This window comes from Lutra lutra, chromosome 3 (assembly GCF_902655055.1).
Source record: "Lutra lutra chromosome 3, mLutLut1.2, whole genome shotgun sequence".
Classification (NCBI taxonomy): domain Eukaryota; kingdom Metazoa; phylum Chordata; class Mammalia; order Carnivora; family Mustelidae; genus Lutra; species Lutra lutra.
The window spans coordinates 120515243-120541045 of NC_062280.1; positions in this window are offsets into that span (position 1 = coordinate 120515243).

The window sequence follows — 25803 nt, forward strand, 5'->3', positions numbered from 1 at the left end:
ATATGTGCCCTCCTTAATACCTACCACCAGTCTCATCCAAACCCCAACTCTCCTCCTCTCTAAAACCCTCAATTTCTTTCTCAGTGTTCACAGTCTCTCATGGTTTTTCACTCCCTATGATTTCCCTCAACTCACTTCTCCTCTCCTTCTCCCAATGTCCTCCATGTTATTCCTAAAGCTCCACAAGTAAGTGAAACCATATGATAATTGACTCTCTTGGCATGACTTACTTCACTCAGCATCATCTCTTCCAGTCCCATCCATGCTGAAACAAATTTGGGTATTCATCCTTTCTGATGGAGGCATAATATTCCATTGTATATATGGGCCATACCTTCTTTATCCATTCATCTGTTGAAGGGCATCTTGATTCTTTCCAGTTTGGTGACTGTGGCCAATTGTTGCCATGAACATTGGGGTACAGATGGCCCTTATTTTTACTGCATCAGTATCTTTGGGGTAAATACCCAGTAGTGCAATTGCAGGGTCCTAGGGTAGATCTATTTTTAATTTCTTAAGGAATCTCCACACTGTTTTCCAAAGTGGCTGCACCAATATTGTAAGAGGGTTCCCCTTTCTCCATATCCTCTCCAACACTTGTTGTTTCTTGTCTTGTTAATTTTGACCATTCTAACTGGTGTAAGATGATATCTCAATGTGGTTTTGATTTGAATCTCCCTGATGGCTAATGATGATGAACATTTTTTCATATGTCTGTTAGACATTTGTATGTCTTCTTTGGAGAAGTGTCTGTTCATGTCTTCTGCCCATTTTTTGACATGATTATCTGTTTTGTGTGTGTTGAGTTTGAGGACTTCTTTATAGGTCTTGGGTATCATCTTTTTGTCTGTAGTGTCATTTGTGAATATCTTCTCCCATTATGTGGGTTCCCTCTTTGTTTGTCTCTTGACTGTTTTTGACTGTTGACTTTGTTTGTTGACTGTTTCCTTTGCTCTGCAAAGCTTTTGATCTTGATGTAGTCCCAAAAGTTCATTTTCGCTTTTGTTTCCTTTGCCTTTGGAGACATGTCTTGAAAGAAGTTGCTGTGGCTGATGTCGAAGAGGTTACTGCTTATGTTCTCCTCTAGGATTTTGAAAGATTCCTGCCTCATGTTGAGGTCTTTTATCCATTTTGAATTTATCTTTGTGTATGGTATAAGAGAATGGTTGAGTTTCATTCTTCTGTATGTAGCTGTCCAATTTTCCCAACACCATTTATTGAAGAGACTGTCTTTTTTCCACTGGATATTTTTTCCTGCTTTGTCAAAGATTAATTGACTATAGAGCTGTGGGTCCATATTTGGGCTCTCTACTCTGTTCCACTGGTCTATGTGTCTGTTTTTGTCCCAGTACCATGCTTTCTTGGTGATCACAGCTTTGTAGTAAAGCTTAAAATCAGACAATGTGATACCCCCAGTTTTGTTTTTCTTTTTCAACATTTCCTTAGCAACTTGGGGTCTCTTCTGGTTCCATACAAGCTTTAGGACTGTTTGTTCCAGCTCTTTGAAAAATGCCAGTGGAATTTTGATTGGGATGGCAGTGAAAGTGTAGATTGCTTTAGGCAGTATAGACATTTTAAAAATGCTTTTTCTTCCAATCCATGGGCGTGGAATGCTTTTCCATCTTTTTGTGTCTTCTTCAATTTATTTCATGAGTATTCTGTAGTTCTTTGAGTAGAGATCCTTTACCTCTTTGGTTGAACTTGCATTTCTTACTGTATGGAGTGTTCATTTAGCAATTAGTCTTATTTTGTCTCATGAACTTATTTTGTATTTGGTATCTGGCATTGTGAGTTAATTTGTCCCCACACTCCAATCATTCAAGTCTCTTTATGTGAATCAGAAATTAAAAAAAAATGATTTTTTTTTTAAGGAGAAGGGCTGTCTTAATCATCTTAAATACCCTTAGTAGCACTTTGCATATAGAAAGACTTTATCAAACATTTTTTTTTAAGTCACTGATTTGGATAAAAATTAATCATCTGCTGGGCATTTTGTAGGTTTATCTTAAAGGAGTCACTTTATTAGCCATTAAGGACATGATAGTTGTTATTTCCAGAATGACAGAAGTGAACTATGTGTGGAACCAGGAATCACGCATAATTTATGAAGTTCTTTAATTTAGAGGATGACCATCAGAAAGAAAGTGTTTAATAAATACAGCTTGTGAACAATCATAGTAATCAAAGCTACCATTATTTTCACAGTATAGGGTATACCAGAAGTCCATTAAAGATATAAAATATATTCAAGAAACTTGCTCTTATAGCTCATTCTCAATTGATACAATCTATTGTGTGTATGTGTGTGTGTGTGTGTATATATATATATATATATATAGCCTATATATATACTTGTGTGAATATGGTATGTATATGACATATATATATGTGTATATATATATATATATATAGTATATGTGCACGTTATTACTCTTCATAGTGCTCTTTCTAGACCTTTGCAGAGGTTTTTTTTTTACAATTTTAATAACTTCAATTTTTATTTATCATTGCATTATCAAATTGTATCAAAAGCAAATTGATATTTTTCTTCTTATTAATTTAACACGAATACCCTATTTGAAAGAGGACCTAGCTGTCACCTTAACTACCTCATTCTGTACTTTTAACTAATTAAATTCATTGAAGCTTATCTTTTAAGTCAGGCAAAGACCCTGTGGGCAAAGCATCCCATGATGGGAACCAAAACTACCCACTCTAGCAATAAGGACTGCTCTGATACCAACTAGACCCTGCATGATTGACCTCAGGACAATGCTTGTCCTAATCTTTTCTCTTCTGCTGCATGTATCCACATACTGTTGTCCCATTTCCTCCTTATATAAACCTGGAAGTATTTTCAGCACTTTGCAGACAGCCTTTGGGATACTAGCCTGCTATCTTCCTGAAATCTTGCCTTACTGAAATAAATCCCTTCCTTGTTTTGCCACCACTCCTCTCTTTCTTTGGATTTTGTTAGCAGCGAGTGATCAAACCTCATTTGTTTGGGATCCTTGGAGCCAGGTGCTTGGGTACCCTTGGGCCCTAGTAACATATTTAATGTTTAATCTAATATTTTTCAGGTGCCACTAAAGGCACTTCCAAGCAATTATGACTTACTCAGTTTCTAAATAGTATTTTTCATGCACAAAGACAAAAGTATCAAATAAATTCTTAAATAAAATATGATTGTATTATTTTGTAAGTTTATGATAAATATTCTTGGCATTCATACCATTTCTATAGAGTTAACCTAATTGAAAAATAATCTAGGGGTGCCTGGGTGGCTCAGTGGGTTAAAGCCTCTGGCTTCAGCTCAGCTCATGATCCCAGGGTCCTGGGATCAAGCCCTGAATCGGGTTCTCTGCTCTGCAGGGAGCCTGCTTCCTCCTCTCTCTCTGCCTGCCTCTCTGTCTACTTGTGATCTCTGTCTGTTAAATAAATAAATAAAACCTTTTTTTAAAAAAGAAAAAGAATCTAGTTTTTCAAGTTTAAATTTACAAAAAAATTAAGAGGAAGATTTAGTTTTTATATATTGCCTACCCCCATACATGCAGAGCATTCCCATTATCAACATCACTTACCAGGATGCTACTTTTCTTTTTAACAAAGGATGATCCTACATTGACATATCATAATAACACAAGGTCCATGGTTTACCTTGGGGTTCACTCTGGTGTCGTACATGCTATGTATCTGGTTATTTTTTACGTCATTTATCATTTCATAATTCTCTTAACAAAATATTTAAAAATGATCTATTTCTTAGATAATAATAATTTTTACTGTATGACAAACAAAATAATGTTTTATAATAAAACATAAATAAAACTGTAATAGTTGCTGGTTTATTTGTGTGAATTTGATAGTCTTCAGATATACATGATTTGATAAAGATGAATGATATGTAATAATAGTCACATTTTCACTAATGCTTGCATAAGGTCCACCATTCAAGAGTTCTCAAAAAGAAAAAAAGAAAAAGAAAAAGAAACAGCATTAAAAAAAAGGTAATCCCTCCAGGGAATTTCTTTGCTGTAGCAGTCACATACAGGTTTTCATCTCAAAGGCACTCATCAGGAACAGGACATCTCTCTTAAATGCAGATTTAGATGACTATAACAACTAAAAAAATATCTAGTCACAGTTGACAGTTTATTATGGAAATATTTAATCTTCTAAGGGTTTTGAAGTTATTGAATTATGTTATATTGCTATTTGCTGTCTAAAAATAGTGAGCACATTTAAAAATAAGAGAAACATGAATCAATAAAAAGTTGCCAGAAAGAAATTACAGGTTTAACCTTAGGGGAGAGAGTTCTAATACTAAGAAGATATGAATATCTATCTGGCAGTGGAGGTAGTCCTCATACAAATGACTTTTCAAAGCTAACAATTTTTGTGTGTGTGTGTGTGTGTGTGTGGTTTCTTTTTTGTTGTTGTTGTTAATCAATGATGTTCTATGAATCAGCTTTACATCCTAAGTATCCTTTTTGCTTTCCAGACTCATAACACCAGCGAACTCACCCTTTTCTTATCTTAAGCTTAAAATTAAGCCTTAAGGAAAACCAAGTAGATGACCCAATAGGAACCTAATGAAAAAAGCACCTATGGAGAAAAGTAGCAGTGAAAACATTCTCATTTGTAATTGAACAAGGTAAAGTTACTAAGCTAAAATCTATGCTATCTGCTCACCAGACAATTTTCTTTTTTTCCTGGTTTCACAGCCAAATTACACTTCTAGTCTCCTTGTAGTGAAGTGTGACCATGTGACTGAGCCAATCAATGTGGGCAATCACCAAGTTTGCCACTCTCTCTGTGCTCTCCTTCCCACTCTCCATTTGCTCAGTGGATGGTTAGATGTTAATGTTCTAGTAGAGGGCTCCAGAGCCCTCCAGGATTCTGAGATCTGAGATGGCAGAGCCATAGAAGGAATTAGCCTGAAATCCTGAGTCATTTCATGGTGAAGGCTGTCCACAAACACTACTCAAACTAGTCTTCCCTGGATGTTTGTGCATAAAAAATAAAAATAAACCATTAACCAGGTTAAGCCACTGCCTTATTGGGTGTGTTACAGGTAAGTCAATACAAAAGTAGTAGTTTCTTTTTGATATCTTGAAATATTCACAAGAATGGGTCTACTTTAGGAAGAAGCTAGAGGTATGTGTCTCAAATGGCATGAAAGAAATGGGGAGGAATATACACGTGTGTGTATTGTTACTTAATACAAGCCTGCTAGTCTTATGGATCTTCTTCATCTGAAATCATTCTTCAACTTTGAAAAGGCTTAACTTCTAAAATGAGACAGGTTTTGGTCTGACACTAAAGTTAAATTGTAACTATGTCTACACACTGCTAAATCAGAGTGACAATAAAGTGCAAATTAAGAGGTCTTGGATTAACTAATCAGCTATTTTCAAGGAAGCAGTCTGTGTGCTGGTATAGGTTTATACACAATTACCAAATAATACAAAGGGACTGCTTCACTTCTCTATAATTCTATGTCTGCCACAATTTTAGACTATCCTGGCAGAAGCATGGTGACCACTTGAATTATGAAAACATCCTAATAAAGCTCTCGAACATTACGGCATCTACCACCCATGTTTGTACAATTATGGCAGAATCCAGTAGATAATAAGCTGCCCACATCATTTCATGTCTCAAAGCAAATGAACATTTGATGTATTTTTCATTTTTAACTACTTAATTCCTAAACTATTTTGTGGTGGCAAATATGTCTAGGGAAATCTTCTTGTATTGGATACTAGTGATTAGCTCACCTGGCTGGGGCTATGTCTATGTGGGGGGTATGGCTCATCTCAAGAAATGTAGAGTCAGGTTGTTTAAACGTAGGCTTGGGTTTCCTAATAGCAAAACCAGGACTCCTTGGGGAGGAGTTTCTGTGACATATGCTCCCTGAATCCATCAGGGTAACCTTGACTGAGGGGAAATTTCTGGTTGAAATGAATAGCTCCTACGTGGATAATGAATGCAGCTGCTGTGGTCTTTTTTGTCTTGGTGGTTGGGGCTCCTCATTCAGTGACTAGGAGTGTAAAACTTGCCTGTCTGGCCACTGTTAGCTTTCAGTGTATATGTATCATGTTACTGCCTGCCTGGGGACTTCTACAGAGGTCTTGAAGCCAAAGTTGTTATAATCCAATTAGAATTTAAAGTTAAGGGTTTTATCTCTTTTTCCTTCTGTCTCTTATTTAAGTCACTAAACTGTTTCCTTTAAAATATGTTTTTGTATATTATATGCATATAATTTTCCCCCTTCATAACTTAATAAGATACTTCTCATTCATAATAATTATACATTACCCTATATTGTTACCTTAGCACATCTTTTCTTGTTGGTTAGATTATAATTCTTTTAGAAAAGGAACTACTGTGTGCACATACATATTATGCTCTAGGGCTTTATAAAAATTTGATGATAAATTAATAATTAGTATAGATTCTGATACTGGAGTCCACATACCAGAGATAATTAAGATGTTTCCAATTTAGCAGAAATGAATTTATTTCATCTATTGTATATGAATTTAATACACAGTTTTGAAAAGAGACTAAATAGGTTTGGTCAGAGCTTAAAAAAATGGTGCAAGATGTTTGGTAGCTTGTTAATTAAGTATTCTCTAGTCTGATTTTCTTTAATTTCTTTTTTTAAATGCCTTATGGAGAATTTATATTTGAAAAAAATTCTTGTTTTCTTTTAGTCATTTGCTGAAGGTGTCATTAGAATCTAAGGATCACATCTAGGAGTGAAGGAATTACATTGAGAAGGACAGATGTGTGTTTTGGAAACCTATTTCTAACGTAGGATACATGCTTTACATGCTGTAGCTTTCTTTTTAGGTATGGATAATATTGTTTAGAAGTGTGCCTGCTAATGTTGGAAAACATTCAGTCTGAATAAGACTTACCTTATGTAATATAATAGTTCTGCTTTCCTAAATGAAATCAACAAAACTTCTGTAACCATCTACTAATACTCCTGAACAAAATGTCCTGCCCTTGCCCAGTTATTTTCCTGTGGTTATACATCTCTTTGCTATCATTATCCCCTATTGAAAAATTGTTCCCTAAAATTAAGATTTTTAAAATTAACTAGAGTATTAGTTGTTACAAGGATTTTAGAAATTATTAATGAAGAAATGAGAGAGTTTCTTCTATCAAAAAGAAATGTTTAAAGTCCACTTGAAATTTCAAGTAGCTCAAGGACTCCCACTTGACTCAACCATTGAAAACACACTCTTCTCTGAGTGAATCATAACTGTACACCATATGTCTTTGCCATTCCTCTCAGTAGGATGACAGTTCCCAGGTCTGGCAAATTCTTTGCATGTAGGGGTAACAGAAGCATGATCCATCAACTTTTTAAAGAATAAACATGAGTGTGAGTGTGTGTGTGAAGAGCATCCTTAAAAATCTTAATTAAATAGAGGAAATAATTTTCTACTTATTTTGAAACATCCTGATGCAATTTCAACATGAACTTTTCCTTAATTGCTTTATAGTGTGCATGCATGTGTGAATAAAAGCATATTTTAAGGTACTCTTAAAACTAGAACTTCTTCCAGAGCAGGATATAGAAGGATTTAAAAAGGAACAAGTGACTATACTTACTGTGGTGATCATTTCTCAATATATACAAATATTAAATCATCATTTACATATGGAGCAAATATATTGTTATATGTCAATTATACCTCATCTTTTTTATTAACATATAATGTACTATTTGTTTCAGGAGTACAGGTCTGTGAATCATCAGTCTTACACAACTTACATCATTCACCATAGCACATACCCTCCCTAAGGTCCATCCCCCATCCCTCCCACCCTATACCTCACCTTTTAAAAAAAGAAGCAATAAGCAGTCTCTCTTATCTCCAAAAGCACCTTACCAAAGAGATTTATTGAGATGGATTTTTAACTCATTAATATTCAAGTTTTCAATTCACAATATTCAAGTGACTTCTTCAATGAAGACATAGCAGATAGTGATAAGCTGTTTTTCCTGCTATAAAAAACAGCAAAAGGTTAATTATCAACATCACATTTTGAAATGCATTGGAGAGATCTGAAAACAAATAGGATGAAATAGGTAGAAATTTCAGAGAAGAATAGTCCTTCCTATGTGAGCCGAGATTTGCTACCTTTTTTCCTCTGGAGACATTTGTTGATTCTGTAATTGGGCTGAGGATTAGGCTCTTCCTAAACAGCAGGGCTCTATTAGGGTTAACTGAAACGAGTGACACCTCTGAGAATCACACACACTGATATTGACAGATCAAAATATAGAGGAGATCCAAACATATGACCAGTTTTTCTTATGAGATTTCTGCAGAGTTTGAGACAGAGTGAGAGATAAACTCTGAAGCAGAAAGTCTCAGCAGTGAAACCTCCTGAGGTCTGTCAGTGCTTAAGAGACAAAATCATTCTATAGGAAGGTGTCTATAGCAAGTACAAGTTAAGTTTCTCCTAAGACAGTTGCCATATTTCAAATCCATGTTGGGCAGAATAACAACTAAACCCTGAAGCTCCAAAGAGCAGAAATTTCATAGATAAATAGAAAGCCTCTTAAACGAAAAACCTGGAGGGCTGGTCCCAACTATGGGAATTAGCTAGAAAAACAAAGTGATATATCTTGGACTTCAGACATTTGGAAAAACAAGTGGAAAGATTCTAACTAAAGGTATAAGCCAACCCCACCCCCACTTAAAGTTCTGATTGAATTTTGATCAACTTTACATTATTTAACTTAATAGAGGAAAGAGTGAACTCTAGAGAAAAATAATATCATTTTAAGTCTGTACAGTTATACACAAAGTCCAAAATAAAATAAAAATTGATACATACAAAGGGCCAAGAATGTGACTGATAAGAGAAAATGCAGACATTAGAAGCAGATATGCAATGAGGCAAATAAATGTGATTGATAATCAAGAATAAAAATGGACTTAAATGCAGATGATCCAAATGTAGAAATCAGCAAATAAGACCTTTATAAATATTTTAAAGAAAATAAAGGAAAATTTTAACATATAATAGAGTTCTATGTAAAATTAAAGTCTATAAAAAAGAACTAAATTTATATTCTATAATTGAAAATACAATGTCTAAAATTAAAGAAAATAAGTTGCTGAAGATATAATTTTAAGATCAGGGTTTAAAAGGAAATATTTAGAATGAAGCATGGAGAAATAAAAAGAAGAACAATATAAAAGAGAAGGTATGATTAAATATAAGGCACTTCAGTCATGTTTAACATAATTTAATCAAAATGATAGGAAGAGAAGAAGAAAAATGAAAGAATATTTGAAGTAGGAATGGCTGAAAATGTTCTTAAAATGGGTAATGCATCAACTTACATGCATGACTGGCTCAAAAGGATAAAAGTAATAAACGTCAAACTTATATAGAATTATTGAATCATTATATTGTACACAAGAAACTAATATAAACTATACATCAATTGTGATGGAATTGAAAAAAATAATTAATCATTTAAAAAAAAGAAGGAGGGGCACCTGGGTGGCTCAGTGGGTTAAAGCCTCTGCCTTCGGCTCAGGTCATGATCCAGGGTCCTGGGATCGAGCCCCGCATCATGCTCTCTGCTCAGTGGAGAGCCTGCTTCCTCCTCCTCTCTCTCTCTCTCTGCCTGCCTCTCTGCCTACTTGTGATCTCTGTCTGTCAAATAAATAAATAAAATCTTAAAAAAAAAAAAGGAAAGTCAAAGTTAGACACATCATAGCGAAACCAGAGACAACCAAGTTTTAGAAAACTCATATAAGCAGCTGAGGAAAAGAAGAAATATGACATTTAAAGGAACAACTTAGAGCTCTGTAACAAACAAAACTATTTGCACCAATAAAAAGTAAATAAATACATTTTTGACAAATAAAACCTATAAGGGTTGCTGCCAGCAGATCCATGCTAAGTAAAAGTTTCAAAGTTTTCTTTAGGCAGAAGGAAAAAAAAAATTCCAGATGAAAAGTAAGATGCAGAAAATAATGAAGATAAATGAAATGGTATTTATGTGTGTAAAGGGAACACTGATTATTTTAATAGTTAAATCAAATACACACAAAAATAACAATTAAATTTATTTGATGGCAAAGATATTTTAAATAATCTAAAATACTTACAGTATCTGGTAAAAGTAATTATGAACATTTGATTTTGATGTCATGAACACGTGCTATAATATCTAAGACAATCATTAAAAGAACAGAACAATAAAGGCACAGCACAGGGAATATAGATAATGGTATAGTTATAGCTTTATATGGTGACAGGTGGGAGCCACATTTTGTGGTGAACATAGCCCAATGTATACAGAAGTTGAATCACTATATTGTACACCTGAAACTAGTGTAAAAGTGTGTGTCAACTATATTCAAGTTAAAAAAATTTTTTAAGAAGAATGTAGAAAGAATAGAACAAAAAGATAAAACAAGTTAATAAATATGCTATTTATTTTTCAATGTGAAAATGGAACAAAGGTAGAGGAAAGGTACTCAAAGCTGGTGATGTAAATAGAAAGAGTATGGTATTATGGCAAATTTAAAGTCAAACATACATATATATGTACATATATATATATATACATACATATATATGTATGTATATATATGCACACACATACACATATGTTATATATGTTTGCATATATATGTTACATACAGAAAGAGAGGTAGAGGGATAAAGGGATAATATGCTCATTGTAATAGAGGTAGAGGGATAATATGCATATTGTAAAAGAAAAAGATTGTCACAATGAATTTTTTTTTTAAAGATTTTATTTATTTATTTGACAGAGAGAAATCACAAGTAGGCAGAGAGGCAGGCAGAGAGAGAGGAGGAAGCAGGCTCCCCGCTGAGCAGAAAGCCCGATGCGGGGCTCGAACCCAGGACCTGGGATCATGACCTGAGCCGAAGGCAGCAGCTTAACCCACTGAGCCACCCAGGCGCCCCCAATGAATATTTTTTTAATGCCTAACTACATGGTACGCATATGACAATGTCATTTATAATGTATTTGCCCCTTAAGACCGCCTTTTCTATATCCCATAGGTTTTGGACCAAAGTGTCTTCATTCTCATGGTTTCTATGAAGTGTTTTAAGTTCTTCTTTGATTTCCTGGTTGATCCAAACATTCTTAAGCAAGGTGGTCTTTAGCTTCCAAGTGTTTGAATTCCTTCCAAACTTTTCTTGTGGTTGAGTTCCAGTTTCAAAACGTTGTAGTCTGAGAATATGCAGGGAATAATTTCAATCTTTTGGTGTTGGTTGAGCCCTGATTTGTGACCCCGTATGTGGTCTATTCTGGAGAAAGGTCCATGTGCACTCAAGAAGAATGAGTATTCTGCTGTTTTAGGGTGGAATGTTCTGTATATATCTTTGAGGTCCATCTGGTCCAATGTGTCATTCAATGCTCTTGTTTCTTTATTGATTTTCTGCTTGGATGATCTGTCTATTACTGAGAGTGGTGTGTTAAGATCCCCTACTATTAATGTATTCATATCAATATGACTCTTTATGTTGATTAACAGTTGTCTTATGTAGTTGACTGCTCCCATACTGGGGCATAAATATTTACAATTGGTGGATCTTCTTGGTGGATAGACCCTTTAAGAATGATGTAGTGCCCTTCTTTACCTCTAACTACAGTCTTTAGTTTAAAATCTAATTTATCTTATATGAGAATAATCACTACCCCAGCTTTCTTTTGAGGCCCATCGGCATGAAAGATGCTTCTCCATCCCTTCATTTTCAGTCTGGATGTATACTTAGGTTCAAAATGGGTCTCTTATAGACAACATATGGACAGGTCCTGTCATTAATGTCATCTAAAATGTAATGTTTGAAAGTTTAAAAATAAATAGGAAGTATAAATAAATTAAATAAATAAATAAATAAATAAGAAGTATATACCATGCAAATATTACTGAAAAACTTGTATAACGGTTGTTCCAACAGAATAATCTTTATGTCATAAACATTAATAGGAACAAAAAGCATATTTGCATATTGTAAAAGTTGTATATTTATATGCTCTTAAAAACATGGCCTTACCATCTTAAAACAAAATTAATAGAACCACAGGTTGAATCCACATAATGAGAGATTTTAGTAGATCTCTCTGAAGCATATAATAAAAAATGGTAAGGAGTGAGCAGGTTTTAACATTAGGATTAAAATTGACTTACTGCCCATTTATAATCTCATGCACCAAAATGTGTAATATACATTTTTTTTCCAAGTACACCCAATAGTTTTTAAAAATTGGCTGTCTTTTGTGTGCTGAACTCTTTCCTAATTTCGCAAAATTGAAACCATATAGACTATATTCTTTTATCATAATTTAAATATACTTCAAATTAATAGCAAAAAGATAATTAGAAAATATTAATATTGCTGTAAAATGAGAAATGTACTATTAAATAACTCAGGTATCAGGAGAGATGGACAGTAGTGTTTGTAAAAATTATCATTGATACATGAAGAATCTCAATAAATGTATGTAGACCCAACTCCTAAGCCAGAAGACAAAAATTTATTGGAGTAGACTTATAAAAAAATGCATCTATATGTTGTTTTTATTTTTATTTATTTTTATTTTATTTATTTATTTTTTTAAAGTTTTTATTTATTTATTTGTCAGAAAGAGAGAGAGAGAGAGAGCACAGGCAGACAGAGTGGCAGGCAGAGGCAGAGGGAGAAGCAGGCTCCCCACAGAACAAGGAGCCTGATGTGGGACTCGATCCCAGGACGCTGGGATCATGACCTGAGCCGAAGGAAGCTGCTTAACCAACTAAGCCACCCAGGCGTCCCTATATGTTGTTTTTAAGAAAGCCACTTAAAACAGAGAAACTAAAAATATGTGGTGGTGTTTACATTGATTTACATATGAATTAATATAGATTATTTGATAAAACAGTATCACAAAGAAAAAAAGAGTCAATTTTGCACTATGATCATTTAAGCATAATGTAAAAAAAAAAAATTAAATGGACCAAAACAGAAAAAGAGCAAGAGAAAGCAAGAGAGGATGAAAACGCAAAAATAAAAAAGAAAAGGGCCCAAAGTATATATCAGAAAATAGAAATAAGCTTGTATAACCATACTAATATTAGATAACAAAACTTAATGCAAAAATATGCCATAAAGGATAATAAAAAGTCATTGCATAACGGTAAATCATCATAAATCATCCCAGTTTAAATCACCAGGAAATTTTCACATACTACCCTAGAATGCATATCGTTATTCAGCTTAAAAAATATAAGCAAGATAGAATTAAGGAGATATTAAAACATCCACTGTACACCTGGAATACAGAGTGATACAAAAATTAGGAAAGATACAGAATATTTATATTAAATGATTAACAAGCTTTAGCTTATGTGAATGTACAAAATTCTTGAAAATATCATTACAAAGATTCAGGAATAGTCCTTACATCTGGGAAGACGTTAATGGAGCCTCATCAGTGGGTTTTATTTCTTGATGCAGTGCTGGGTCGGCAGGGGTTCATCATTTCATTCTCTGTCTCTCCTTTTCTCAGTTTTGTTCATGGCATCATTTATATGACAGATATTTACAAATTTATATAGTTTAATTTTATCCTTATGGTAATTGGGTTTTGTGGGAAGCATAATTATTTACTCTTTTTAATAATTTTAGTGACTTTTAGTATTTCATTTGGTTATGGAATTTCTAGAATTGGGAAATCTCTGAAGTTTCAGTTGGTTATATGCATCTGTACATGTATTAATATTGACAGTATTGATCGGACAGTATGACCAAAAGCAGTCAATTTTACTATATAATTTAAATATAGAATAAAAACTAAATTAAAAGTAAAAGGATCAAAATTATATGCCAGAACATACAAAAACAGCTTAGATATCCACATTAATACTTAATTCTATTAAAAGAGATATTAATAGGACCATTAGGAAGAAAAATGAAATATCTCTTTCAAATATATATTTCAAATATTCCATAATCTAATGAAACATTAAAGGTCCTTAAGATTATTAAATGAGAAAATTATTATATTTTGCCTAAAACCCAGTAGCCATAAGGATCAAATTAAGCTATGTAAATTTTCATATATTTGTGTACAAGAAACACTATGAACAAAATTAAATAGAGAGAAATATTATCTGGGAAAGAAAAGTTTGCTTATTCATTTTAAATACAGATCTTGGGTACAAGATAATGATAATAAAGTCATAGGTAATGTGAACACGTATTCAGTGGTCATTTTGTACCTCCATTTTGTATAGATGTATAGATGTTATTTAATCCTGGTTCCAATCCTATGAGAAAAGTAGTACTTAAATCCTTGTTTTTCAGAAGAGCAACTGGAGGTTAAGAAAGATCAAGCTCACAAAAGTAGCGAGGGACAGAGGTTGAATTCAAACCCTATAATTCTGATTCTAGGATCCATGCAGCATAAGACCTCTACAATGTATGTCCTCTCTGGAGGAAAAAAAAAAATAAAGGAACAATGAAATTCAAAAGTTATAAACAAAACAAAAAAAGGTACAAGAAACAATATAGGAAATGTAAATAGGAAAGAAACATATGTTCATACTCACTAGCAAATAAAACGCATATTAAAACAAAAGTATGCATTTATATTCAGAAGACTTTTAAAACAAGTCACTTTAGATGTCCAGTGTTGGTGACCCTGAAAGGAAATGGATACTTTCAGGTATTTTTGGTGAAAATTTGTTATAGCTTTTCTGGAGTGCAATTTGGCACCATTTATGAAAATATAAAATAAATTAGCTCTTTATCTCATCAGACTATTAGCAAGGATTCAGGAAATTAATATTAAGAGGATGGTTATTGCAATGTTTAAATTGTGAAATATTTCCCCCTGAGTCATGGATACAACACTGACAAAGTTGCTTAATGGTGGGAAGAGGGAGTGAAAGAAAGCTTTGGAAGGTACAAAATTCAAAGGAGCCTACTTCACAGCCTTGAGGACCCTGTAGAATCACATAGTCTTCCTCCAAATGTCACAAAAATGGCAATATGGAGACTGGTGAACTCTCCATGCATGCCTACTTTCAAGAATTTCTAGCAATGTATCTGCCTTACCATCAATCTATTTCCCTTAGAAGTATTTGCCTAGCCTTCAGGGGGTAATCTTTATAGATATTAATCAAAACTCTAATAATGATTTCCTAAGAGAACTTTTCAATTTATATGCATATCTTAGCAACCATTATTTATTGTAATTCTAGAGTCTTCCTCTAAAGGCACTACTATATAGATTAAAATCTGGCAGAGGTACTGATGATATTAGGTCAGAGTGGTGACACAATGACCTCACCTTGGCCACGTAGATCATCTTTACAGTTTTACATCTTTACATCTTTACTTTACATAAGTAAGCAGGATGGAAGTTTTTTTCTAGTTCAGGTGATGACTCGTCCCTTATCCAACTTCCTAATGACCTTGCACACAGATATGAGATTGCTTGATGCAGCCAGCAGCCATCTGTGTCCATGTGGCTGCGCACATCTGACATATGCAGATGTGGTTTGCACACAAGGGTCTGGCCTCGTAATTCTATCTTCCCATCAATTGAACCAGCCAACAAGAAATAATTTGCTTTAGCCAAACATTTAGAAATTTTTCATTTTGATAATGTACATTCCTGAAGGAGGAACCACAGATACTCTTAAATACAAATAAAAATAAAATAAAATTTGAGTGGTCAAATTTCATGTATGCTTTCCCAGAAGGAAAATGGACTTTAAGTCTTAAAATCAATGCTATTTCAGGAAATATATTATGGGACCACAGAATAGGTGAAATTGGATTATAACAAAGTTTTGTTGACTCTAGTAATTTGAGTAGAGTTTCCAAATTTAAATCTTTTTATGCTGAATTGTGCTTTATAATCACATGCAGAAAAACAAACTGATTTTGACAAATCAGTTCTTAATTTGGAAGCCTTTCTTATCATATAATGTTCTTGTTAGGCTCTTCTTGAATGTTGGAGAGTTTAACAGACAGGTAACAAAGGCGCAGCAGAATATAAGGGGAAGTGGTATTTTCCAGGTGAAACTCTACCTTATAGGGTAAAGTCTGTGATACTGTGAATTTTTCAAGGAATTTTCTAATGACAAGCATGTTTTTAATTCTCAAAAATGTAGTGACTACGCAGGAATTTCCCCCTTAATTACAGAATAAGTGCACGCCATTTCCTGATAGTACTGTAGATAGAACTGTTGGTATGCTAATACATTGGAGCTCTCTGCCAGATACACAATAACAAATGAATTGTAATGACAGAAGGATTACATTATTTTATATTTTGGACAGTTATAAGGAGAGCTGAGAATGTCAGGTAACATGGTAATTACGTTTAAGGTAACTTCATAATTAAAAAGAATACTACTGAGTAATCTGCCGAAATATGCAGTTATCATATGGCTGCATGTCTCTTTCCATTATATTAACACCAAATTATGGGCTGGAGTTCCTATATTTATCTTTTTTGCTCTCTCAACAAAAGATGGGACAGTTGAAATGCTGATGAGGAGGGTGAGGATTTTTTTTCCCCCTTACTACAGTTGACAAGAGAATGAAAATTTCAAGTACAATATAACATACAATCTTTTTCAAGTTTCTTTTTAAGCCAACATCTAGGCAAAGCAACCATGTTCTCTGCGAGACTATTTTTCTCATTTGGAAGCTGTCTTCATGTTCTGCTGATGGAAGAAGAAAACAAGAGAAAAATGTCATACAAGGCACTCTTTGTAATGGACATCTGGGACTTCATCTGAGTGGAGGCAGGAATAAAATTCTCTAGCCATCCCAAATGATTCCAGTTAAATTGGGGCTTGTAGTCACAATGGATACTTGCAAAGTTTCTAAGTCATGAAGAGATGTAAATTGAGGTTATTGTAAATTACGATTGAGTATGTTAAGGGGGTGACTCAGAATTGCATTTGGGAAGGACAATTCAAAGGAATAAATATATGTTGTCAATGACACCAAGGTTTGTTGCTAGGAAATAAGGCTAAAGGGCAGGCTGGTGAAGTCCAAGTAAGGATTTGTGTCTTACTATGCCAGAGCAGAAAGGAGTGTAAACTATAAGTACTACACAAATCTTTTGTACCACTATTGATGTCATTTCTAGAGTATCAACATGTTGGGAATATTGGGCCATCTGTTCAGAATAGAATTTCTGATTAGACTAGAACGTGATATGAAGCTCTCCAAAGAAAAAGGTAAACCAGTGTGGAGGACTTACACCAAGAGAATTAAAGAAACAAAACAGAGGGATGAGTAAACAGAGGGCAAGAGCCATGACTTTGGGATAAATGAAAAGGAAATATTCAAATAATACTCCCTAGGTTTTTCAGAGTTTTTTGTTGCTTACTAGTGGTTCCCAATTTTCTATGAAGTGGTCCTTTGATAGTTTGATAAAAGAAAGAAAGAATTGAAATTATTTTGCATTTATATATCTCATAGATTTTAAAGGCCAGATTAATTACTATTTTCACACCTATCTTATGTATTTCTCAAAATTCATTATGTCTAAAGACTATCTATACACAAAAACACTGGGTTATTCATGTCCTTTAGGCCAACATTTGGCCAACAGGGAACTGGGTAGATGTGGTTATTGATACCTTCTTGGATTTCCCTGCTGTTGTTTATAGTTGTTACCACTGCTATTTACCACTGTGATTAGTGCAGTGTATTTTTGCCCCAACTTTAACTATATGAATCAATGGCTCAAAACTGGTCATTGCAGCATACAGCTTTTTCTAAGCAATATTTTTGAAGTGCCTATTTCTTGCAAGCTACATTTTAAAATTATTTTTTGCTCTGGAGATATGGCAGTGAGGAGGACAGAGCAAGTACTCTACACTCAGGCACTCTGTTCAATGATGGAAGGAGACAATAAGTTACAAACAAATAATGGAAAAATCAGCTGGTAGGATGTGTCATGGGAAAAAAATGCTAATGCATTTAAGTTTTTAAGTTGGTGGACTATGATAGAATGAGTGGTCAGAGAAGAATTGCAATCTGGGTAATAAGGAATGAGCAATGGCAAAGTCCAGAGAGAAGCATACTTAGCAGAGGGAATGGCAAAAGTGAGGGCTCAGAGGCAGGATCAAGGAAATACTACCACTTGGAATTAGGCTCAATAATGCAGAAGACTATAGCAGAAATGGGGATGTGAAACTTTAATTAAATGTTTGTGAGAGGCTTTGCATTTGCAAAAAAAAGAATTAAAGACAAAGTAAAATAAAAAGGCAACATTCTGAAATGTGTTTTTTATTTATTTATTTCTAGACTTCAGTGTATTTTCTGCTATGAAGAGGGTAACGTAATATTTAATCATTAACATAAAATATTTATTAATTTACTATGAAGTGAGTTTACTACTGGGACTTACAATGTCTTTAAAACCACTTTTAAAACTATCTTCCCTTAAAAAACTTCACATTTCATATACATTGAATGAAATAGAGTAGAATATTTGCTAAATAATTATTGAAATGCTTACTAATTGTAATGATTTAAATACTAAAAACAGCATGAATGGAATAACCATTCTTGGTACTTATTCGTGTTTCTTGCAGTTTTCTAACTGTATCTCTTTATCACTGGTGTATTTCTGTTGAATGCACTTGCTTTTATGGTGGTATTGCCTCTCATCTGCTACATTTCCTTTGTGGCTAAGAAGTGTGAAAATGCTGACTTCTCAACTAATTCTTCTCTTAGACCATCTGCATGGTTGAGAAGATGCTCTCCTGTCAATGCTGAGACACCATGGTTGAGAAGATGCTCTCCTATCAATGCTGAGACACCTGGAATTTAGTATAAATTCTGCTAAAAAAAAAGCTATTATAAGTCCTTTTTTTAAATTTAATTTTTTAATTTTTATTTATTTATTTATTTTTTATAAACATATAATATATTTTTATCCCCAGGGGTACAGGTCTGTGAATCGCCAGGTTTACACACTTCACAGCACTCACCATAGCACATACCCTCCCCAATGTCCATAACCCCACCCCCCTTCTCCCAACCCCCCTCCCCCCAGCAACCCTCAGTTTGTTTTGTGAGATTAAGAGTCACTTATGGTTTGTCTCCCTCCCAATCCCATTATAAGTCCTTTTATCTTAAAATATAATTTTCACATTTTCAGAGATTCTGTGTTTGTGCTTCAATTCAGAATACCTACACCCAGCCAACATTTTTATGTAACAAAAATTCATCAAATAAATTATCTATAGTTATGTTTTTGAACATCTTGCCAAATTTAGGTTTTGGGTTTTCAGCGTTGTAGATCTTCTCAATTTCATTCCATTCCAAATATGGAGCACATCATTGGCTGATTAAAAATATCCCTCACCAAAAAATTCATCAAGTAAAATTATTTTATTTTTATAAAAAAGTATTCTAAAGCAGAACTTTAGAATTGCAAATTGGTGAATGGTATATATTTTTTGAGTTCTTTATCATGTAATTTAGTTAGTCTTCCCCACCTTTTGGAGGGAATATATTTCAATATCTTCTTCTTACTAGTTTTCTTTTCAAGAATTAAAACTTTCCAAAAGTTTAACATATTGAAGTTGCAGATATTCCATTGAAATCTTTTGATGAGATATTTCCAAGTGATTTCATCAAAAATGCAATAGAAATCTAAAGAGATCGACAATTATCATGATGAACACTGATTAATGTATAGAAGTGTTGAATCACTTCTGAAAATATTATAACACTGTATGTTAACTATACTGGAATTAAAATAAGAAATTAAAAAAAGAAACCTAAAGATATCATTTAAGAAAAATATAATGCCTTAAGAAAATTTGGGTAATCTAAAAGTAATTATCTAAAAGCCAAAACATTTCTAAAATCTGGTTAATGAAGGGAGGCTAAAAAGAAACGTGGTGATATATATTCTTTACCATGTAGCTGAGACTGCATGTGATGGTATGAACAACATAACTAGTTCTCTGAATTAACTTCCATATAGAATATCTTGTAAGGTAAAAAGAGTAAAATATGCTAATTTGAAGATTACATATACACTTGTATTACTAAAGCTCAACAGTAATTGTAGAAGTTATTTAGAACTTTATTTTTTTTTAAAGATTTTATTTATTTATTAGACAGAGAGATCACAAGCAGGCAGAGAGGCAGGCAGAGAGAGAGGAGGAAGCAGGCTCCCCGCTGAGCAGAGAGCCCGATGCGGGGCTCGATCCCAGGACTCTGAGATCATGACCCGAGCCGAAGGCAGCAGCTTAACCCACTGAGCCACCCAGGCGCCCCTAGAACTTTAATCAAAAAATGATTTTAGGACTATAAGTGTTATATCACTGGCACTATTCAGAATGGCAGGGTTATGATGGTAATGAGGAACTGATTTGGGGATTAGGGTATTGTTTCTCAATCTATGACAGGTAACACACCCCTTTGTCGCTAATACCAGAGGCAGACTGCTCCTCTGCCCAATCTATAGTTCACACTGCCTCAGTCAACTCCAAGTGTACTAATGTTCCATAGTTTTCTTAATGGAATAAGAACACTGGTTTAACCATGATATAATACTCCAACAATGTTTGCATCTCTACTATGACTCTCCTTTCCCCACACATTTATTTTTAAAAGTGTCCTTTTAAATTAGATTTACAATAACATTTGCCAAAAATGTTTGAATTTTTATTTTTGACATAATGAATATAAAGCTTTAGTTTAATTCTATGAATTAGGGAAAAAGAATTATTGCTGAAATTAACTGATTTTCTATTTAAATCACCAGATGATACTGATATAACAATTTCATCATTTATACAATTATTCTGCAAATAGAGTCAACACAAGAAACAACCATCAGTTAAGGTTTTGTACATTTGCAAAAATTGCATTAAAATTAATTAAAGAGATGAACTCTTTGGTATAAATGAGAAGTCTCATTTTATAAAATAAATACAAACACAGTAACATGGGTAAATTGTCATTTTTGAGCAGTCTTTGTAAAAGTAGCTATTAATTTTGAAGCTAAAGCTGATACATTGCCAGGAGTTTTGTCTTCTGCCATTTGTGTGAATATTAATATTGTCACTGTTCCCATAGTAAATGATAAATATTAATGAATACATTGTAAATTCATCATTATCTTTCTGAGAAATCAAAGTTCAGTACTTTTAAAACAATTATTAAGCATTCATTCTCTTAAGATCATTACTGCCAAATGAGTTTAGTGAAAGACATCAAAGCATTACCAAATAATAAAATAAATACATTCATGCTTATAGCATCCCATGCCATTGTGTGATCGCCTCCCACCCTGAGCCTGAACTTATTCTGCATTTTGCTTTAACCAATAAAAAGTGGTGAAAGTGATGCTATCCTATGTCATTTTAAGGTGTAATTTTTGAACAATCTTGGCATTATCCTCAGCTAAACTATTGGGTTCTGGTCTGCCTGTCTAGAGAGAAAGGCCATGTGGAGAGGCCCTAAAGAAGGGGACACCATGTGGAGAGGTCATATGTAGGAGCACAGAGGCTCCAGACCTGTGGGTGGGATATCCATCTTTGATATGGTAACCTCCATTCATTTACATGTAATCATGTAAAATACCAGAAGAGAAATGAGCAGAAGAACCACGAGCTAATCCTCAGCCAATCCACATAATAATGGGACTGAATAAAATCATCAGTGTTTCACTGTTTAAAGTCATTAAGGTTTGGGATAGTTTGTTATGCAGCATTAGGTTACTAAAACAGAAATTGGAACTCATGTTGGGGGGTTGGTTAACAAAAATCTAAAATATATGGTAAGGGTGTAGGGAATGGATGGCAGGGTGGAAGTTGGAAGGGGCTTAAGGAAACTGTTATTACAAGCTGGAGGGACAGACAAGAAGGATAGGAGGGAAGAGGCAATTGATGTTATACTGTGGTATACTGTGGTGGGAAGTTTGGAAATAGTGTCACCTCTGCTAATATGGAAGGATGATAGAAATTATTTAATGAAAGTGTGGATCAAGCTAAGTTTTCCAGACATAAATATCCTTCCTGGCTTCTATTATCTGCATGGAAGTAGGGAGATGAGTAGAAGAAGCTGTTTCATTTGCAAGCAAAATTTAAAGAGAATATAAAGTAGCTGAAATTTGCTGTTTAAAAACAAAACTATTAAAAAAATAAATAAAACTATTATCCTTCGTGTTTCTCAGCAGACCGTACCCCAAGTAAGAAATGCCCTCAGGACTATGACCAAATCTTGAGTGTTGTCAGTGAGGTGTGGTTTTAAGGTCAAAACCTCATGGGTACAGCTCTAAGAAACATTCATAAGACATCAGAATTATTTCAGTGATCCTCACAGGACAAAATGACTTCTAAGAATTTGGCCAGCATCTTCAGGGATTGGCTCACTCACAGTAGTCTAAGGCAGAGATGGCCTTCTTAAAAAGTATAGGAATATGACTTTTATCTATTGGAATGGATTTATAATTTGATGCATAGGAAACCCACAAAGCTTCAAAAGATGTTGCAATTTCTTGGGTTACAAGGTACAGAGTCCATTGAAAATGAGGAGGACTCTGAACCCTCAAATTTTGATGTGCAGGAAACAGGTTAAGAAAGCTCCTTAACTGCAAAATTGGCTTATTTCTTATTGAAAAGAAAGGGTGCATAGGAGGGCAGAGTCCAATTCCGGGAGGATGAAGCCAGAAGCCATGGAAAAAAGCGCTCCCAGAGGTCAGGACTGAATCCTACTCTAATTCTTGAATAGAAGTACCAGTCAGAATTCAGAATTTCTATGGGCCTTTCACTACCGTAATCCTTCTGTCCCCTTATTTTGAGTGTGTCGATTGCTGTTCTGCTGCTGCTGACTCACCATTACATATTTGGTGTGAGGGGGGAATGGGGTGGAGCAGGTAACTTGTCTTTTTATTATACAGGTCTTCAGATTTAGAGATGCCTCCCTCAAGAAACCGCATCTCCACCTATATGTTAAGATGAAGAAATCTTATACTTCTAACCCAGCCTTGATGCCATGATGGAATAAGATTCAGGGGTACTGGGGAGATGTAAATATACTTTACATGTAGGAAGGATGTAAAGTTGAGGACAAATAGAAGGAATGTGATAACTGTTCATATTGATGTCCCTCAATGACCCACACCTCTCAGTGTTGACATCCTTTTCCAGTGGCTTCCACAATAAGCCTGGGTTGGCCTGTGACTCATTTTAACGAATAGAACATGGTAGAAGTGATGTGTTATTTACCAGCCTACACTTTAAAGAGAGCTAGCACAACTACTTCTATGCTCTTGTTACCCTGTCATGTGTACCTTGTGAAATGCTCTGTCATTGCTGCTGAAGAGAGATGCCATTTGGAAAAACCCTAGAGCACAAGACAGTGCATGGAGGGTGATCCTCAAAGAGAAACACTGATATGAAGATGTGTGAGAGAGGAAACACCGTCTTGGATAGTTTGGCCTTGGTCACTGTCTGAACACAGTGTCAGGAGGTCAGGAGAGTCCCAAAACAAGTGCAGCTGATAAACCACCCCGGGCTAGCATACTTGGCATTCATATTTCATCATCCTTACACAAGACTCTTGCATACTACCAAATAAGACCATAGCAGAAACTGAAAGATGACAGTCAGTTTCTAAAAAGCTGACATGTAGAGGTGCCTGGATGGCTCAGTGGCATATGGGGTCCTCTGTTGCCTTCGGCTCAGGTCATGATCCCCTGGGATCGAGCCCTGCATTGGGCTCTCTGTTCAGCAGGGAGCCTGCTTCCCTTCCTCTCTCTGCCTGCCTCTCTGCCTGCCTGTGATCTCTGTCTGTCAAATACATAAATAAAATCTTAAAAAAATCTTAAAAAAATCTTAAATAAATAAAATCTTAAAAAAAAAAAAGCTGACATGTATAAGATGCCACAATTAAGTTAGACTACCTTAAGATATATATAGTCACACTGGTTATAAATTTCACAACTGATAGCATGAAGTAATATTTTCATGCCACTTTCAAAATCTGTAACATTTTTTAGTAAACATAATCATTCCAGAACAAACAAAAACTATGCTTTTTAAATATATTTTTTTAAATTAGTGGAAATAGTAAAACTATAGGAGTATGAGCTTCAAGTGCAAAACCAGGCACGTGCCTTTTCTTTTTTTGGAGAAATATGTAAAACCAGACATGAAGCTAAAATCAAATATATTCAGGGAAAAGTTTAAAAAAAAGAGAGAGAGAAAGAAAAAGAAAAACAATAACTATTGATGAAATTTTTATCAAACGATATGCTGGGTATCCACAATAACATGACATGTAATAAGGACTAACAGTTGAAAAATTACTATGATGTATGAATACTACCATATATTTTGCTTTAAAATTGACTAAAACTCTAACATGCAATACATAAATAGCTCAATATATGCAAGAAACATGTATAAAGAAAAAGTTCCTTACTACTTTTTGTTAAGTTAATCACTTCTAAAACATCTTACTCAAGAGGCTTTCCAAATGGGTGATGACTTCTGTGAACCACATTATATACTGTGAAGGGGGGATCATGAACAGGATAGTGATATAATGAGTAAGTGTGAATAAAAACATGCATCTGAATTATAGTTTCTATCCTGCTTTATTCTAACAGAAAAATTTGGAGTAAATTGCCTGGCTTTGATTTAGTATTGAAGGAGATAATAAAACACTGAATTTGACAGACTTTTGGGTTTTATTCCCCAAAGCTGGAAGCTGTTACCCTTGTTCTTACAACAGATAAAAGCTAGACAAACTGAAAAATCAATGACTTTTCTCAGATTTGTCACAGAACTGAGGTCGCAGGACACATCTTCATCCCCAAATCTGGAGGGCCAGGCATACACAGATAGGTACAGCATTTGAGATTTTTTTTTCTTGCAACAGAGGACCCCATATGCCACAAGCCAGTAGGAACACTTTGCTAGTAATTTGACTGCAGTCTAAATACAGACAAGTATGTTAACAAAAAGCCCCGGAGGCCACAGTTAGACAAGGGCCCACAGATTGCAGGCTCTTCTGCCAGGAACCCTACAAGACCTTCCCTGGAAAGATCTGAGAAAACTCCATACATGGCCTGGGCAGGATTTGGAAAAGTGTAAGCCAGCATGAACTCCAAGCTCCCCCAAGACTTCTCCTTAACAAAGCCTAAACTCCCTGGGAGAACAGATTTCACCAGTGCAAAACTAAAGCATTCTAACTCACTCCAGCCAACTCTAGTCTTCCTGTCTCATCTAAGGAAAAAATAAATAAATAAAAGCATTGGTCAACTGGGAGTAGGGCTTTAAGACATTAGGCTGGAGAACTGTAGTGGGGAATGGATTGGGGCAGAGGTGAGGGAGAGTCATGACCCTGGAGGACGTTCACACATACTTTGAAGACCATACCTCTGAGACACAGGCCCACTCAAATACTGAGACTTAATTAGAAGATCAGAGGATGGTCCTTTCCCTCTACATCCCACGATTATACTAATAAGCCTCCGGTAATAATAGTGGATTAGAGCTGAAAGAACTACCAGACACAGACTCTCTCTAAGGAATAGTACAAAAGGAAACTCCAAATCCATGGGGCAGAGGGTGGGATGTGGGGATGAAAACAAGGACATTAGAGGAACCTGAAGCCACTGGTCCTATAACTACAACAAACATTAAACATGGCCCAAATCTTTGCCATATTAACATAAATCCTCACATTAAAGGTCTATTTACTTCCTATCTATTATCTCTTGCAATACATCTGCAA